At 42.7% G+C, this 16549-nt stretch overlaps 1 long non-coding RNA gene across 1 annotated transcript in view; it reads right to left on the bottom strand.

Annotated features, from left to right (window-relative positions):
• Nucleotides 1-1071: 1071 nt before the first annotated feature.
• The window catches only part of LOC119878774, a 40260-nt gene continuing 24782 nt past the window's right edge, over nucleotides 1072-16549 (bottom strand). The window contains exon 4 of the long non-coding RNA XR_005387130.1: nucleotides 1072-1194. This is a non-coding gene — a long non-coding RNA (uncharacterized LOC119878774). The remainder of the gene's footprint in view (nucleotides 1195-16549) is intronic.

The following is a 16549-nucleotide window of genomic DNA, read 5'->3' as shown; positions in this document are numbered from 1 at the left end:
GTTTCCTATTTCTCTTGGCCTGTTGGTTCTCAGATTCTTTATTTAATTAAAAAAGAAGAAAGAAAACAAAGTTTTAGTCTTTATGTGAAATCCAGTCTTTCCAGAGAATCAGAAACTGATCCTTTTGTTGTTTGATGTAATCAAGTTGGTTCCATGATGACTGACCTGATATCTTCTAGCTAAAATTACCCACCACGCAGCAAGCAGGGTCAGATACTAAGACGCATGAATCCCCTGGTCACCTGAGCCATGGTCTGGTTCTCTTGTTGTGAGGTTGGAGGCTGAAGTCTTCTACTAGAAGCTAACTCCTTTTTTTTTATTTTTTTATTTTTAAGATTTTATTTGTTTGTTCATGAGAGACACAGAGAGAGAGGCAGAGACACAGGGAGAAGCAGGCTCCATGCAAGGAGCCCAACGTGGGACTCGATCCCGGGTCTCCAGGATCACGCCCTGAGCCAAAGGCAGGTACTAAATTGCTGAGCCACCCGGGCTGCCCTAGAAGCTAACTCTTAACAAGAAATAACACATCACTGTTTAATTCAACCTTGCAGCTAATCACTCACCTGCGTTGGGAAAAATCATGCATAAATAGAGTTTTGTATCTCCTCTCCATGTCTCCATGAAAGGAAGAGGGTCAGGGCCAGGCTCAGAAACACTTTCCAGCTGTGCCATGGTTGTCATTCTGCTCTCCCTTCTTTGCTGACCCCACTTACTAACTCTAAGCAATATTAGATTTTGGTGTTCAAGTGGTACAAATAGCTTAATGTTTAGCAAGGACATCGAATTTATTTTGTATCTTTGTGGAAAATACTACTACCACTCACTCTAGTGACAGTTGGGCCAGGGTGGGCAGCACAAAGAATTATGGCTCATATTTTTGACTTTTGGCAAAACTTCCCATTTTCTTTTTGACTCACTGTCTCTCTAATTTCTTTTGCTTTTATGCTCTGTTGGCCTTGGGTGAGCAATTTTATTTATATCCCATAGAAAAGGCATTTTAGGTGGGGTTCACCGGAAGCCGACCCAGGGACTGAGATTTACAGTAAAGTGCTTTATTAGGAAGAATAACTGGGATGAGATAATGAGGCAGTGGGAGGTTTGGTGGGGAATAGAAGGAAGCTGGTCAGTAGGGCAGTATCAAGCACGATCTCACCAAGGATTGCTTTAAAACTTCAGGAGAATTGGAGAAGGTACCTGTCCCAAAAAAAAAAAAAAAAAAGAAGAGGGAGTTGAAGTATATATACTCTTGTGCCCATCAATGTTAAAGGCTCTCTCAGGAGTGCACAAATTCCCAGGCTCTCATGGCTCTCTGTGCACACAAGCAAAGCGAGGTCTGGAACTAAAGATAGCCCTCTGACAAAGTGACCCAGGTTCCCACTGTTATGAGTGAAAGCACCCTAGGAGTCTGTGCATAAAAAATGTAATATGAACAAAAATGGTAAAGGAATCCTAGTGGATACAGGCGAAGCACCAACATTCACCCAGTAGCAGGCTTCTCTCTGGGGGCCTGTGATGGGACAGAGATGATCCCTTCCTTCTTCTTCTCATCCTCCCTTCTTTTCTGCTCTCTACTCCTCTTTTCCCCCTTGTTCTTCTCTAAGCAACTTTCTGAATAGTGGCCTGACTTGGCATGTTTTTTGGCTCTGCTTTTGAACTACTTGGCTAATTTCTCTGATTGTTCCCATTGGCAAAGTGCAGTATTTTGAAGACTCTTTTTACCCCCCAATCTTATTTTAATTCTTAAAAGATATCAAAGTGCTATGTAGTTCCCTCAGGCTCTTTTGGGTTCCTGTCATTCCAAGCAAGTTAGACAATGTTTGACTACTTTTCCTTTCCTCTTATCTGTCACTTTCCATCTTGCCATTACTTGTATTCACCCTGGAGCTCTTGAGCTCATGTTTTGTTTCAGTGTATGTCTAGGGCTTATAGACTTTATGTCAGTTCAGAATGCTTTTGGGTGCGTTCTGAAAGGAAATAGTTGGCCAGATAGCTGAACAATATCTAAGACCCAGAATCTCTCTTTCTTTCTTCAGCTCTGTCATCTTCAGGTCACGTCCTTCCTCACTCATGTTCATCATTCCACAGGGGGACAAAATGGCTGCTGTGTGTCAGGGCTTCGCACCCACACAAGGAAGGAGAAAAAGAGAAGGGATCATGCTAACACCATCTAGCCTTTTTTTGGAAAAAACAAACTTTGTTATGATCCTCCAGGAAATTCTGTCATTATGCCTTGTTGGCCAGAACTTGACCAGGTGCCTCTCCAACAGCAAGGGAAGCTGAAAAAGCAAGTAGCTAGTCATGAGGAAACAAGAAAAAAAGGTGAGAAAGTGTTGGATTACTCACTGAGCAGTATCTGCCAGAAGTATCACAGAAAATACTTAAATTGGTAGAAACGTTTATATTTTCTCCCAATATCTTTGTGGTTCAAAAGCAGTACCTATAGGTATATATATGTATATACCTATACACTGTATTATACTAAGTATATAATAAAATATATAGTATATTATACATTAATAAAAATGTATTTATAAATATATTGCAGAAATATATTGCAATATATTGCAAAAATAATGCAAAATTATTGCGCATAATCGCTTTTGTCTAATACACTTGGATTGAGCACATGAGCAGTACATATTTGATATCTGAGTGAACAATAAATAATAAAGAATAAAGAAAAGTGGAAACTACATTTTTTTCAGAAAAAAAAGAGACAAAAAAAAAAAAAAAACCATATAATATTTACTAGCTGCTCCCAAAGTAAGCTAGCTTTTTTCAGTGAAGAGATGTGTCCTCACTTTCAAGCAAGCTTGTGTTATTTTCAAATTTTAAAGAACCATATTTGAATGATAATCTTATCAAAACAATCTAACTCAAGTGTCCTTTCAAGCGGAATATTCATTTTCAATAATGCCATCTTTTAGTCATTAGAGATTTCCACTTCTCTGGGGGTTCCTTACATCTTCTTGTCCCTGAGGGATGCTTCAGGGAAGAAAAATAATTCAGGCAGTTAGGGATAAAGATGAAGAAACATACAATTTTTAAAAATTACAAAACCAAGGCCACCTGGCTGGCTCAGTCTGTAGAGCATGCAACTCTTGATCTTGAGGTTGTAAGTTTGAGCCCTACATTGGGTATAGAGATTACTTAAAAATAAAAAATCTTTTTAAAAAATTACAAAACCTATGGGAGGCTAGAATTACTCATTACATGAATTAATGTAATTAAATGCAATTTAATTTGACCTGTAATTAAATGGCTCTATTCTTCCAATGTTGACATGCTACCCAGAAGTCCTTTCTTCTGACATCATTGGTCAATGATTTATGGGCTTCCTTCCCATGGCTTCCTTACGTTGTCTAGCTGTCATCAGTTGGTTTCTGAGATATGAGAGTAGACTATCTAGGAAGTGATAATTCAAAGTCCATGGTTACTGGGCCTTGTCCTTACATCTAATGTACTCAGCTGGATTCTGCTCCAGGAGGAGATAAAAATGAGAAGCTACTGGAACACTTAATTTGTAAGAGGCAGCCAGCTGCATATTGACCTTCAACTCCTAAGGATACCCTGCCAAAATGATAGTTGCTTAGTTTCCAGAGTCAAACTTACTGATAAAACCCAAAGTCTTTCTCCCAGTAGACTGTGTGTGTGTGTGTGGGGGGGGGGGGGGGGGGGGGGGGGGGGTTGGGGGGTTGGGGGGTGGGGGGGTTGTTTGTTTGTTGTTTTTTTGTTGGGTTTTGTTTTTTTTCATAGATAGTTATTGGATTTTTTTTTTTTTTTTTTTTTTTTTTTTTTTTTTTTTTTTTTTTTTTTTTTTTTTTTTTTTTTTTTTTTTTTTTTTTTTTTGTTTTTTTCTTTTTTTCCTCTCTCCTCTCCCTCTCCCCCTTTTTGAATGGTGAAGAAGGCCCCCTGTCTGTGTATTTTCAGAACTTGATGGAGGCTATTGGTTTTCCTTCAAAAGCCCACTCCTCAGCACAGGTCAAAGCTTTCCCTAATACATGAGCCATTAACACCCTGTCCTTGGGGCACCTGGGGGCTCAATGGTTGAGGGTCTGCCTGTGGCTCAGGTCATGATCCTGGGGTCCTGGGATCGAGTCCCACATCAGGTTCCCAGCAGGGATCCTGCTTCTCCCTCTGTGTCTCTTCCTCTTTCTGTGTGTCTCCTATGGATAAATAAATAAAATCTTTAAAAAACAAAACAACTTTAAAAAAAAAAAAACCACCCTGTCTTTCTGAGGAGGTGAAGACAACAAAACTTCATTGAAAATTCCAGGCTGGAATTCAGGTTCATTGATTTTTGGTGAAAGGTGAGAGCAGGCCTGGAACCACAGATGTTGTGGCGACCATCCTTTATGGATCAACCTGAAAATGCCTCTGGGTGTGTGGGGTTTGGTAGGACAAGAAAAGGGAAAGGTATGGAGAGAATAAGAAATAACGAGGGAGAGAATACAGAAAACACTGGAAAGTAATTGAAGTTGACAGTGTTGGATTTGCCTTGCCTTTATTTGCGTTTTCCATTTACTGAAGCAAGTTTCATAAATAGATCGCATGCTCACAGTAGAGAAGTGGACCTATTGTATAAGATGTCCCGGTTGGAACTTTGCAATTTCTAAAGGGAAAATACTCTTTTTCAGCTTAATTCCTTCCGGCAAAATTTCATACAAACGGCCTGCTGTGTGCCTCTTTGAAACTGTTGATTAAGTCTGGCTTCGAGGGAAATGAAAGTATCTTTGGTCCCTGCACAACCACTTCTTTATTTTTTCCTTTAGCTGCTCACCAGCTTCATGCATCTGTGTTGACAGCTGAAGACCGAAGATTAAATTAGAAGAAGGTTGTTATTGCATTTTAAGATTATGTTAAACACTTAAACACACTGCAATGCTCCAAGGTGGAAATGGCTCCTGTAATCTTTCATCAGGATTTATGACCAACATTTCCTTCAGTGACAGTATCAAAAAGCTACAGTGGCCAGGGAATGTTCTCACCCACGCTAGCGAGGGGATATGATTATGTTCTCCAGCAGAATGTAACTTCCGGTTGCTTTTTTTTTTTCTCCCCTTGTGAAAACAATGGTTTCTGGTTACCCCCAAGGGTACTGTGACTTCATGAAACACTTCATAAAATCAGCTCTGCCGGTTTGAAAGGGATCTACGGGAGATGGGGAATTTCTCTCTTTTTGGAAATGAGGTTTTTCTTTTCTGGAAAATGACAGGGGAAAGTATTGCAGGCCAGTGTCTCTTACTGTGCAGGGGACTGAGGCTTTACCAGAAATGAGGATGGGGGCAGCCCGTGGCTCAGCGGTTTAGCGTCGCCTTCGGCCTAGGGCGTGATCCTGAAGTCCTGGGATCGAGTCCCGCGTGGGGCTCCCTGCATGGAGCCTGCTTCTCCCTCTGCCTGTGTCTCTGCCTCTGTGTGTGTGTGTGTGTGTGTGTGTGTGTGTCTCATTAATAAATAAATAAAATCTTTTAAAAAAATAGAAGTCAGGATGGGTTGAATTTAGATCTCTGAGCAGGCAGCTCACCCTCCACCACCAGTTTTCATTTTTCTTGGCCGGAATTTTATTTCTGCTCCTTCAACCTGGCATTGTGCACATGGCCACAGAACATGAAACACTGGCCAGTGTTTTCCAAGAGGCTTTGCCTATAGAGGAAATTAAACTTTCTTTTGCTTTTCTGCTATCAACAAAGAAGGAAAGAGAAGAAGCTAGAATGGTGGAGCACATCTCTTTCTTTTTCTTGTTTTTTTTCCCTCTTGATGTCCCTACCCCTTCTATTTTGGTTTCTGTTGTCTTTATACCTACTTTTCATTTTCTTACTCATGTCTGATTCTGTTTTCTTTTTTTTTTCTTTTAAGATTTTTTATTTATATATTCATGAGAGACAGAGAGAGAGAGAGAGGCAGAGACAGAAGGGAGAGGCAGAGAGAGAAGCAGACTTTCTGCAGGGAGTCTGACGTGGGACTCGATCCCAGGTCTCCAGGATCAGGCCCTGGGCTGAAGGCGGTGCTAAACTCCTGGGCCACCGGGGCTGCCAGTAATTCTGTTTTCTGTCTCTTTGCTTTGCTTCCTTTCCCCTCTCTTTGCTCAAGAGGAAATATTCTCTCGTGGTTGGAGGAAGGGGATGAGATTGCAGAAGAACACGTGGTAAGAACAAAGTCGGTGGTGACATCCTGGTGGGCGGGTTAAACTAGCTGTTCTCCCTCCAGCATGGATCTGGAATCCCACCGCTTAGCACCTCCTCTGCTGCTGCCATGTTCTCATCAGCAGCGTCCCCTGACTAAATTATTACATGACTCCCAACTGCTCACTCTCATTCCACCTGTGCCTCTAGAGAGCTGAGGCACCCAGGGTCACCCTTTAAGAACTAAGTCACTACTCTGCTCAGAGTCTTTCGATGGCTTCAGAATAAATTCTACATCCTTTACAGAGAATCATCGGTCTCTAAGTGAAGTAACCCCCTGATGCTTACCACCTCCGGCCTTGCTCCTGCCACCCCCCTTGTTCACTCCCCATAGCACTCTGCTCCCCTGGCCCACCTGCCTATAGAGCATTCTGGGCTACTGCTCCTCCAGCCTACACCACTCCTCCCCATCATATGCACTCCTTGCATGTCTCTGCCCCAACATCAACGTCTCATCAACAGAACCTCTCTAAAATAACACCCCCCTTTATTTTCTGTCCCCTTTAATAGTTATCACCCCCTGATGGATATTATTTGATTATTAATTTATGTCATTTCCCCAGACTGGAACATAGGATATAGATTTGTCTCTATCCCCATCCAGTACATTGAAATAAATATTTGTGGGCCGAGTGACCACTGAAAAGTCATAATACTAGCAAAATATGTAGCCTTTGGCCAACCTCCCTCTCTATGGCATGTGCATGTTATAGCCACATTTCTTACAATGTATTGGAAAAGAAAGCCACATTGGGCTGCTGAAGGTCCTGACCAGGAGCCAGCTACTTTCTCTTTGGTGGAGCTCTGTGAGCCTTAAGGCTGCCTGCTTTCTTATCCTCAGCTTACTGGTCAGAAAGGGTGTGCCCCCTCTTGCACTTGACTTTGGCATTTTCCAACCAGAACAGTGTGCACCCGCCCTTCCCTCATGTCCCAGTGCCAGGGACTGTACCTGTTGGCTGCATTTTTAGTTCTTATTCATAGTCATGATTCCACCCCACCTGAGTACTTTTATGCCTGGGCAATCTTGGAAATTGAAAGTTGCCTTTGACTTCTGGCAAACTAGTCAGGTCAGGGAGGAAGGACGAAGCCTCTCCCAAGACGACTTGGTTTTATTAAAGCCTTCATTGCTCAGACCCTAAATTGCTCAGACCCTAGAGTAAAGGAGTAGGGAAGAATTTTGAAGACCTCGGAGTACATTGATATTTAATTTCCTCACAAGAGCAGTGATACTTTTTCTTCAAACAAACTGTCTTCTGGACATCCAGTATGTCAAACAACTGAATCAGAGCTTCTGTCTTTGAAAGGGAGCAAGGACTGGAGTCCGCTTGGCTCTGAGAGGGGTCTCTAAGGATTTTTGCAGAGTCAAGAGTTTTCACAGGGAACAGCATGAAAACTCCAGGTGTCATCCAATGTCATTGTATAGATAAGCAAAGAAAGGTTCAGAGAGGTGAAGGGATTTCCCCAAGTTTACACAGAGAGGAGCAGTCCTGGAATGAGACTAGTCTCCTAATTTCCCATTTATACACCTCTTCCCATCATATGCACCATACTCTGTTCATAGTCCACCACCTACTAAGTACCTACTAGGTGCCAATCGTCATGCCAGCTAGCTATTTTGCATTCATCATTTCATTTAATCCTTACATCTATCCTTTGTGACTTTTTTTTAAAGATTTTATTTATTCATGACAGAGAGAGAGAGAGAGGCAGAGACACAGGCAGAGGGAGAAGCAGGCATGGGAAGCCCAATGCGGACACTTGACCCCAGGACTCTGGGATAATGCCCTGAGCCAATGGTAGACACTCAACTGCTGAGCCACCCAGTCATCCCTGTGATAGATACTACTAATCTCACTTTATAAAATAGAGATTAAGGAAAAGCTGCCAGGAAATTAGTAGTGGAACATAGACTTGAACTCAGATCTGTCTCATTCTAGAGCCTGTGTTCATTCAGTTTCTCATCTAGAATAAACAAAGAAACAAGTTAAATATATCAGCACCTAACAATGTATAATGACCCAAGCCCAAACAAAAAAATGTTTCTTGGGCAGCCCCGATGGCCCAGCAGTTTGGCGCCACCTTTGGTCCGGGGTATGATCTGGGACACCTGGGATCGAGTCCCGCATTGGGCTCACAGCAGGGAGCCTGCTTCTCCCTCTGCCTTTCTCTGTCTCTCTCTCCCTGTGTCTGTCATGAATAAATAAATGAATAAAATCTTTTTAAAAACATGTTTCAAAAAAAATATGTTTCTTGTTTGTGTAAAATCATCAGACAGATGAACCGGTTAGTGAGGAGAACTTCCACTTTGCAATCATTTAGGGGCCAAGTAGTCAGAGTCTCTGTAATCTTTAACACAAAAGCTTCTGAGGGATGCCAGCTTCCTTCTACACAGTCAGAGAGGGAAAGAGGAGGGAGAATTTTTATAAGCCAAGCCTGGAAGTGGCATGCATTACTTGCACATTCTACTTGCTATAACTCGGTCATCTGATTGCACCTCATTGCAAAAGAATGTTGGAGATATAGTCCCATGATCAGAAGTCTCTTCCCTTTGAGAATTCTACACCATGAAAAGAAAAGCACAGATTTTCAGTGGATGTGTAGCAATTTCTGCCTCACCAACCAGGGGGCTGGTACACAGACAAAACGTTAGATTCAATGTTTTTTATTGACATAGCTCTCCAATGTTTATGGCGCAATCATAGCTTTGGTGCACATTTATTGATTTTGTTTTAAATTTCCAACATTCAATCTCCCTTCTTATTTTGGAGGAATTCACCAATATGCCTATTAATATGGGATAGAGTTCCCCTCATTTTCCTAAAAAAAAGATAGGAGGAGTTGGTAGCCTCCATTTCTCTTGCCACCAGTGGTAAGAATTCATGCAAGGGAACTAGATTTTTACCAGTTGGTTAGATGGTCCCTCTTGGCACTTAGAATCTTCAGGGTCGAATGCAAAAGCATAGGGATTGTTGGTGTTCACTCACACAGTTTCAACAATATCACTGGTGGCTATTCTTGTAAAGATGTGGTCACACCCACACCAATCCTGTGGGTTGGTATTCAGCCGCAGAAGGAGCACCCCACCCAAAATTGTTCCTTGTGACAGCTTCCAGAGTCTTCCAGTTCCCACCTGTTCTCCAAGGTTTGTTTACCCACCTTGCCACTTGAGCCCTGCTTCTGGTCAACTCTGTGAACCACCTCCTGATACCCTTCAATTGGAGAAATCCTCTCTTTTTGCTTGACTGCAACCAACAATTTTGACTGACACAAAGCCTTTCAGAACCTGTTGTCTAAATCTGCCTCCACTAGGCCCGCAAGTTGGTTTAATTTTGATACTGCTGAAAACACCATGGTAACCAACAATTCCAGACGTCCCTCCAATAAACTTTTTAAAACTGGACGTTGTGTACTTTCTTTCAGATACTCAAGTCTGTTGATGCTATTTTTCCCTGCAAGATTTGAGTGAAATTTTGGTGTCAAAGAGAGGACCCAGAGATGCCTGGGTGGCTCAGCAGTTGAGCGTCTGCCTTTAGTTCACATCGCGATCCTAGGATCTTAGGATGGAGTTCAGCATCGGGCTCCCTGAAGGGAGCCTGCTTCTCTGTCTACCTATGTCTCTGCCTCTCTGTGTTTTTCATGAATAAATAAATAAAACCTTTTAAAATGAGAGAGAGAGAGAGAGAGAGAGAGAGAACCCAGACTCTGTATTGTCAAGTCATTAGCTGTTCTTACTGGTAAGTGTGATTACTGTGCTCTTTAAAGAGGACCTCCTGGGGTTGTGGATGTTGGCTTTTGGTACTGATGGAATTTTCAGGATGGATATATTGATCATCTTTCACAGGAGCAACTGTCTCTGTACTCCAAATTCATTAAGACTCCTGAAGCTCATAGACGAAATAATATTTACATACTCCCCAGACTTCCCTGGCTTATAGTTGTCACCTATGTCTCCCCACCTTCTACTTGAGTCCATGCCCTCACTCTCTTGTGGTCCTCAGAGGTCTCCCCACTGACACCTCTCTGATGTTCTTCAGCTCAAGCAATCCCACAGGTTACTTGATCAATGTACCTGTCATGGGCAGAATTGTTGAAGCCTCCAAAATTCATACATCGAAGCTCTAGGCCCCAGTACCTAGAATGTGACTGTATTTGAAGATAGAGTATTTAACGAGAGGATTAATTTAAAATGAGGCCATTAAGGTCGGCCCTAATCCAATCTGACTGATGTCTTTTATAAGAGGAAAATAGGACACATAAGGAGACACCAGAGATGCACACACAGTAAAAAGATCATGTGAGGACACAGTGAGAAGGTGGCCGTCTGCAGGTCAAGGAGGTGAGTTGTAGAATGAAATCAACCCTGCCTGTTGTGCTCAAGATTGCAAATCCGAGAAACCACCAAGGAGCTGACACCGATGCAAGTGCATGAGGGTTTATTAGCAAGCTCAGGCTTGGGTCCAAGTATACTCATACAACAGAACAGGGGCTTGGACCCCGAGACTAAGAAGCACAACAGTGTTGGCCAGTGGCCAATGAGATTGTAACATACGCAGAAAGTTGCACAGTCATGTTGGTCCACACGCAGGTGGCCAATTGAATTATGATTCACCTTATAGTGACCATTTGAACTAGCCTATTATTCTGGTTAGAATTGGCGCTCAGGTTTGGTGGGCAAAAGAGGGGTTTTCATTTCTTGGCTGGTTAAAGGTCAGAGGTCCCGCATTCCTAAGTGTGCTGGCTTCTGATAAGGGTGTGCTTAATAGCTAAACTAGGGTGGGAGGGAGTGCCTTAAACAATAGGCAGGTGTGTACGGGGGTTTCACATGAGATGGCGGGTGGTGGTTGTAGCACAAAATGGAGTTAGTTAGTCCTGCTCTGCTTGTCCAGGGGCAGAGGATTTTTGTTAGATTTCCTGGGTCCCACATTCCCCCTTTTTCAGAGGATCCTTTGCAGAACCCAATCATGGGTCCTGGGCCCCTGCTGACAAAGGCAATGGTCTTAATTTTTCTTGGCCTCCACATGCCAACACCTTGATATTGGACTTCAGCCCTCAGAACTGTGAGAAAATACATTTCTGTTGTTTAAGCCACCCAGCCTGTGGTTTTGTTATAGCAAATGAACACAGTCCTTAACTATAGCCCTGATCTGAGTTGAAACTTGTATTCACCTTGTGTTTCTGATGCTTTGATATCTTGGGGCTAGCCAATTCCTAAGATAGCAAAGGACTCACCTGTAAGCATGCCTTACAAACTTAAAAGCGCGCATTTGTGAATCAACCTATTCAGAGGTCATAACCCACCACCTCCTTTCTTGGGCTCTCACCCTCAGGATCATTATCCTCTACCCCAATCACCCTAGAGCTAGGTGCCAGACCATCAGATACAGCCCTATACTCCAGAACTAGCTGAAATTATTCCAACTAGCCAGTCTTAAATCTGCTGGCCCTGCCTCACCATACTTTCCATGAGAAGCACAATAAAGGCTCTTTCTCTCCATTCCCCCCTGTCTTCCTCTGCCTCCTAACTTGTGCTTCCCCAGTGGCCTGCGAGACATGCCATGACCCCTCCTCTGGGGAACTGAGTAACAAACCATCTCTCCAATGGCAATTGTCTCCTCATGTGTTGGCCTCATCATATCTGAATAATAATAAAACTCTATTTTTAAACAAGGCTTTGGTGAAAATCTGAACCCTAACCTAGGATGCTCCTTAGCTTTGGGAGAACTGGTAGACCTCCCAAAGCTGAAAACCTTGAGTAGGGTAGGAAAAAAAAAAAAAAAAGCCATATTTCTTTTAGTCCTTCCTTTTATATAGAAATGAGGAGAAAGACCTCAAACTCCAAGCCACACCATCACCTGACCCCAAAGCAATACGGTAAATGCCCTGTGAGCTACAAAACCTCTTGAGATTCTGCTCCTTCTGTTTTGCAACATCTCCTCTCCCCAGAGCCTAAATGAATCCCTGGGCCCAGCTTTGGTAGCAAACACCATACCATCCTCTCCAACCATGCACTAAATTTCCTCTTGGAATTACCCTCCCCCTCATGCAAGCAAGTAGCAAGCGCAAATACTTCTTGTAGACACTATTTTACATAAGCAGATACATCCAAATTTGTATGATGGTAAACCAGGACCTATCCTCTTCCACAGCAGCCTCTACTAAGAAGGCAATAGATAGTCTGTGAAGTAGGAAAGGGAGAAGACATTAGATAGCACTACAAGACACAGTATCTGCCCTCCAGGCTCTAACTACTTGCTTGGGGAGACTCAACATTTAAAGAATGAAATTGTCTCTATGTCCTTCAGGAAGCAAGCAAAGCCCATTGACAGAGTTCAAAAAAGGGAGAGATGCCTTCTGACTGGATTATCAAGAAAAACATAGTGAGAGATAAGGAGCTTGAGATAGTCCGTAAGAAGTCAGCTGGGTAAAGAGAGATACTCAAGGAAAGACAAGAAGACTGATTGAGGGCCAGCCCTGTGGCCCAGTGGTTTAGTGTCACCTTCAGCCCGGGTTGTGATTCTGGAGACCCGGGATCAAGTCCCACATCAGGCTCCCTGCACAGAGCCTGCTTCTCCTCACTCTCTCTCTCTCTCTCTCTCTCATGAATAAATAAATAAATCTTAAGAATAAGAAGAAGAAGAGAAGAAGAAGAAGAAGAAGAAGAAGAAGACTGATTGACTTGCCTAGACCAGAAAGGTAGGGAAGTGGAGGAAACTGAAGGGGTTTAAGGCCAGAGGAACAATTGGCTTGACTGAGAGGCCTGATGCATGAATGTTAGGAAGCATCTGTAGGAGATACAAAAGAAATGGATGAGTGGTTTTTGCCTTCAAGAGTGTACTTCTTATAACAGAGATAAAGCTTACAGTAGTGAAACATACAAGAGAACATATCATTATATGTTGACATTGGGAGCTCTTAACATGTATGATGTAGAGCAAGAGTCAGCAAATATTTTGTAAGGGTCAAATAGTGAGTGTTTCAGCCTTTGCAGGCTGTTTGGTCTCTGTCACAACCACTCAGCTCGGCCATTGTATTGGAGAAAGCAGTCATAGACGATGTATAAATGAATGGAAAATGGTTGTGCTTTAGTGAAATTTTATTGTTAACCCTATAGTGGGCTGGATTGGCCCTTAGGCCTTTGCTGACCACTACTGTGGTGCAGCATATATAAACTTTAAGTAGTTTGGGTCTCTCATGTCAGGAGCTTCTAGGTCAAGCCTCAGGAAAAAATCTAGACTTTGAAGGATGAATTACACGAAGATGGCATGTCTTAGGTTCAGGAAACAAATAGCAATTTGGACCTCACCAATAGAAAATTTGGGCCTCATCAATACCTCCTTAGATTTATCTGGAACAAGGGCCACATCTAGTCAAATATAATGGACCCAACCAACTTCCCCTCTGGAAATCCTGAGTCTTGTACCTAGGAAGGTTTTAATAAACTGAAAATCTATAAAGTCAGCATAAGCAGCAACGCCCTTGGCTACCACCTATTTTTATGACCTGGAAGGATTCGTCATTCAGCTGTTGATTCTCAATCCTCTATTGGTTTTCTTTTTTTTAAGCTTACATTATTGAATGTCTGCCTGATGGCTGCTGATACACCGATCCTCAAGGTCTGAAGATTCTCATCACACACACACACAACACCACACACACACACTACCTGGGGACCATGTGTAAGAGTTTGTACTAGTCCAAAAAGGATTTAGTTAGTGTTTCAAAGTTCCACCCTACTGCTCATTTAATCTTCACAGCAATCCTGTGAAGTAGGTACTATGCTACTATTCCCAGTTATGCAGAAAACAAAGAAACTGAGATCAAAGAAGACTTATTACTTGCCCAAGTTGTTTAGTTTGTCGTTTTAGTAAAGTAAATGAAGTCAATAGAAGGTGGAATTAAAACTCAGTGTATTCTAACTCAAGCCTATGAAGTTAGTGCCTTGCTTATTCTGTGACCTGTGCTCTACCTTAGGAGAGTTACTGCTCATCTGGGAAAGGCCATTTGGTCATAGGGAAGAAGATCATTACTTGCTATGGTTGTCCAGTTTCCTGTACCAGTTAGTCCGAAACTAGCTGACCTGTAGGGCTTAGCACTGGGTTAGATTCCAGGAACCAAAATGAGTCAAAGGACATATCCAGAGCTTCCATTAGCAGACAAAATCCAAAGGCAAGGGCCAACAGTACTAGAGCCAAAGAAAGGAACTACTGGTCATTTCCAAAGAAGCCCAATTGGTATCAGACCCAGAGACAGGTGTGAAGTTGGATACAAGGGATGAGATACAAGGACCAGAGCCACAGAAAAAGCAAATTAAGAAGAGGAATAGAGGGATCCCTGGGTGGCTCAGCGGTTGAACTACTGCCTTTGGCTCAAGGCATGATCCCGGAGTTCCGGGATCGAGTCCACGTGGGGCTCCCTGCATGGGGCCTGCTTCTCCCTCTGCCTGTGTCTCTGCCTCTCTCTGTGTGTCTCTCATGAATAAATTAATAAAATCTTAAAAAAAAAGAAGAGGAACAGAGAGGAAGAAGCAAATAGTTTCAAATTATAGACTAAGAACAAGTCTGGGGTGTGGGGAGCTTGAATTGGATTCCAACTGCAAAGAAAGGAAGTAGAATAGCTTAAAATGCAGGCTGTGGTCAGGGAGAGGTAATTGAGAATGCCTTCATGGGAGAAATATTGGGGTTTGAGCTGACCCTTAAGGGGCTGACAAGTTTGGATTAGGCCAGGGAGTTATCTCAGGAGACTTAAACAAATCTGGCTCTGTGCCTGATCAGGAAACAGCAAGCTGATGTTGTGGTTACATAAAACTGAAGAGGAGGCCCTGTTTTGAGGGTTACTCATTCCATGAATTCTCTTGGTCTTTACCTCCCCGATGGTCTAGGAATGAAGTATCTGATGTTCATGTCGAGGGACTGCCCTGCATCTAACTAGAGGATTCGAGGCTTAAAATATAGAGCTGGGCTTTTGTCAGCTTGTGCGGCAGGGAATCTACCTTAGAGGTTTATCACTCTTTGTGCTGGATGTAGCAAACTGTGCATATTACTCAAAATATAGATCTGTCACTAAGACTCTCTCTGAAGCAGCTCAGACATTAATAATTGGTCAATCCAGAACCCTCTGATTCCTGAGAAAGTATGGGTTACACCAAGTGCCTCTCTTCCTTCATGCAGAAGACTGCGTCACACCTTATTATAAATGAAATAATGAATGGAGACTTTGCTGTTGTTTTGTTGGACTCTGACTTTGGAAATATGCTCTACCCTCCTCTGTACTCACTCCACCCTCCCACTACAGCAAAAGTTCAAAGTCTTCCCGGCTAAAACTAATTCTGAATTTTGAAATAACATATCTGGGCCACTAAAGCATGATCACATGACTGTGTAATATTAATTTTCCAAAGAACAGAGTACAGAACATGAGCTGACTTGTTGGGACAAAACGTCTCCCTTTCACATGAAGCTCCTAGAACAAAGATCGTGAGAGGAACCTGCGCTCCCTATGAAGATGGGAATCTCAGAAATCTTCTGTGGGCCATAGTGATCCTGACTCTCTCAAAAGTCACTAGGTTGTGGGGCATTGAAAAGGATTGTATTGGGACTCAGCAAAATACAGCAAGGAAAACAGAATTTGGGCCCCTCTTCCTTTTAGAAATCTTTTAAAACAGTATCCGGAAGAAGAAAAGTCCAAGAATGGTTAAGAGAATCTCAAAGCAGATGAAAACCATGGAGATGCCCACAACTAGCAGGAACTCTGAGTGGATTTTAAATTCTCACTAATATATCAGTATGTGATCACACTACTTCCCTGTCTGCAGTCTTGAGAAGTCATAGGCGCCAGCTGAGAGAGCACTTGGATGGCCTAGGAGCTGTGTCTGAACATTGCGCCCACACTGAAGGGGGAAGGCAGGTTTGTCAGACCCCACCCCAACCACTAATGCAAAGCCATACGAGTGACGTGGGGGGCCAGTGCAGAGCATGCTTCATCAATTGTCAGGAGGAATGCAGCAACATGAAGCCTATTCTATTTCTTTTTTTTTTTTTTTTGAGGACTGAAAAACAAAAAGATTAAAGCACAAGGCACTTTTTTTTCTGAGCAGAATAGAGCAGATGGGATACAGGGCATCTACACATTATATTTTGTTACTCGTGGGTTATTACTGATGTTTGCTTCTTCTCAGAACAGAACCATCTGGAGCTTTAAATGTCATTAGACAGGTGTGCGTGTGTGTGGTGTGGTGTGTGTGTATGTGTGTGAGTGGGTGTGATAACTGAATCTCTGATTGATGGGATGTTCTCTCATCAGGGTCTTTGACTCCAAAGCCAACAGAACCAGTCTAGGCAGAGTTATGAAGCAAAATCATAGACCACCAG

This window comes from Canis lupus, unplaced genomic scaffold (assembly GCF_011100685.1).
Source record: "Canis lupus familiaris isolate Mischka breed German Shepherd unplaced genomic scaffold, alternate assembly UU_Cfam_GSD_1.0 chrUn_S1898H2097, whole genome shotgun sequence".
NCBI lineage: Eukaryota > Metazoa > Chordata > Mammalia > Carnivora > Canidae > Canis > Canis lupus.
This window is presented reverse-complemented; position numbering and strand designations above follow the sequence as displayed.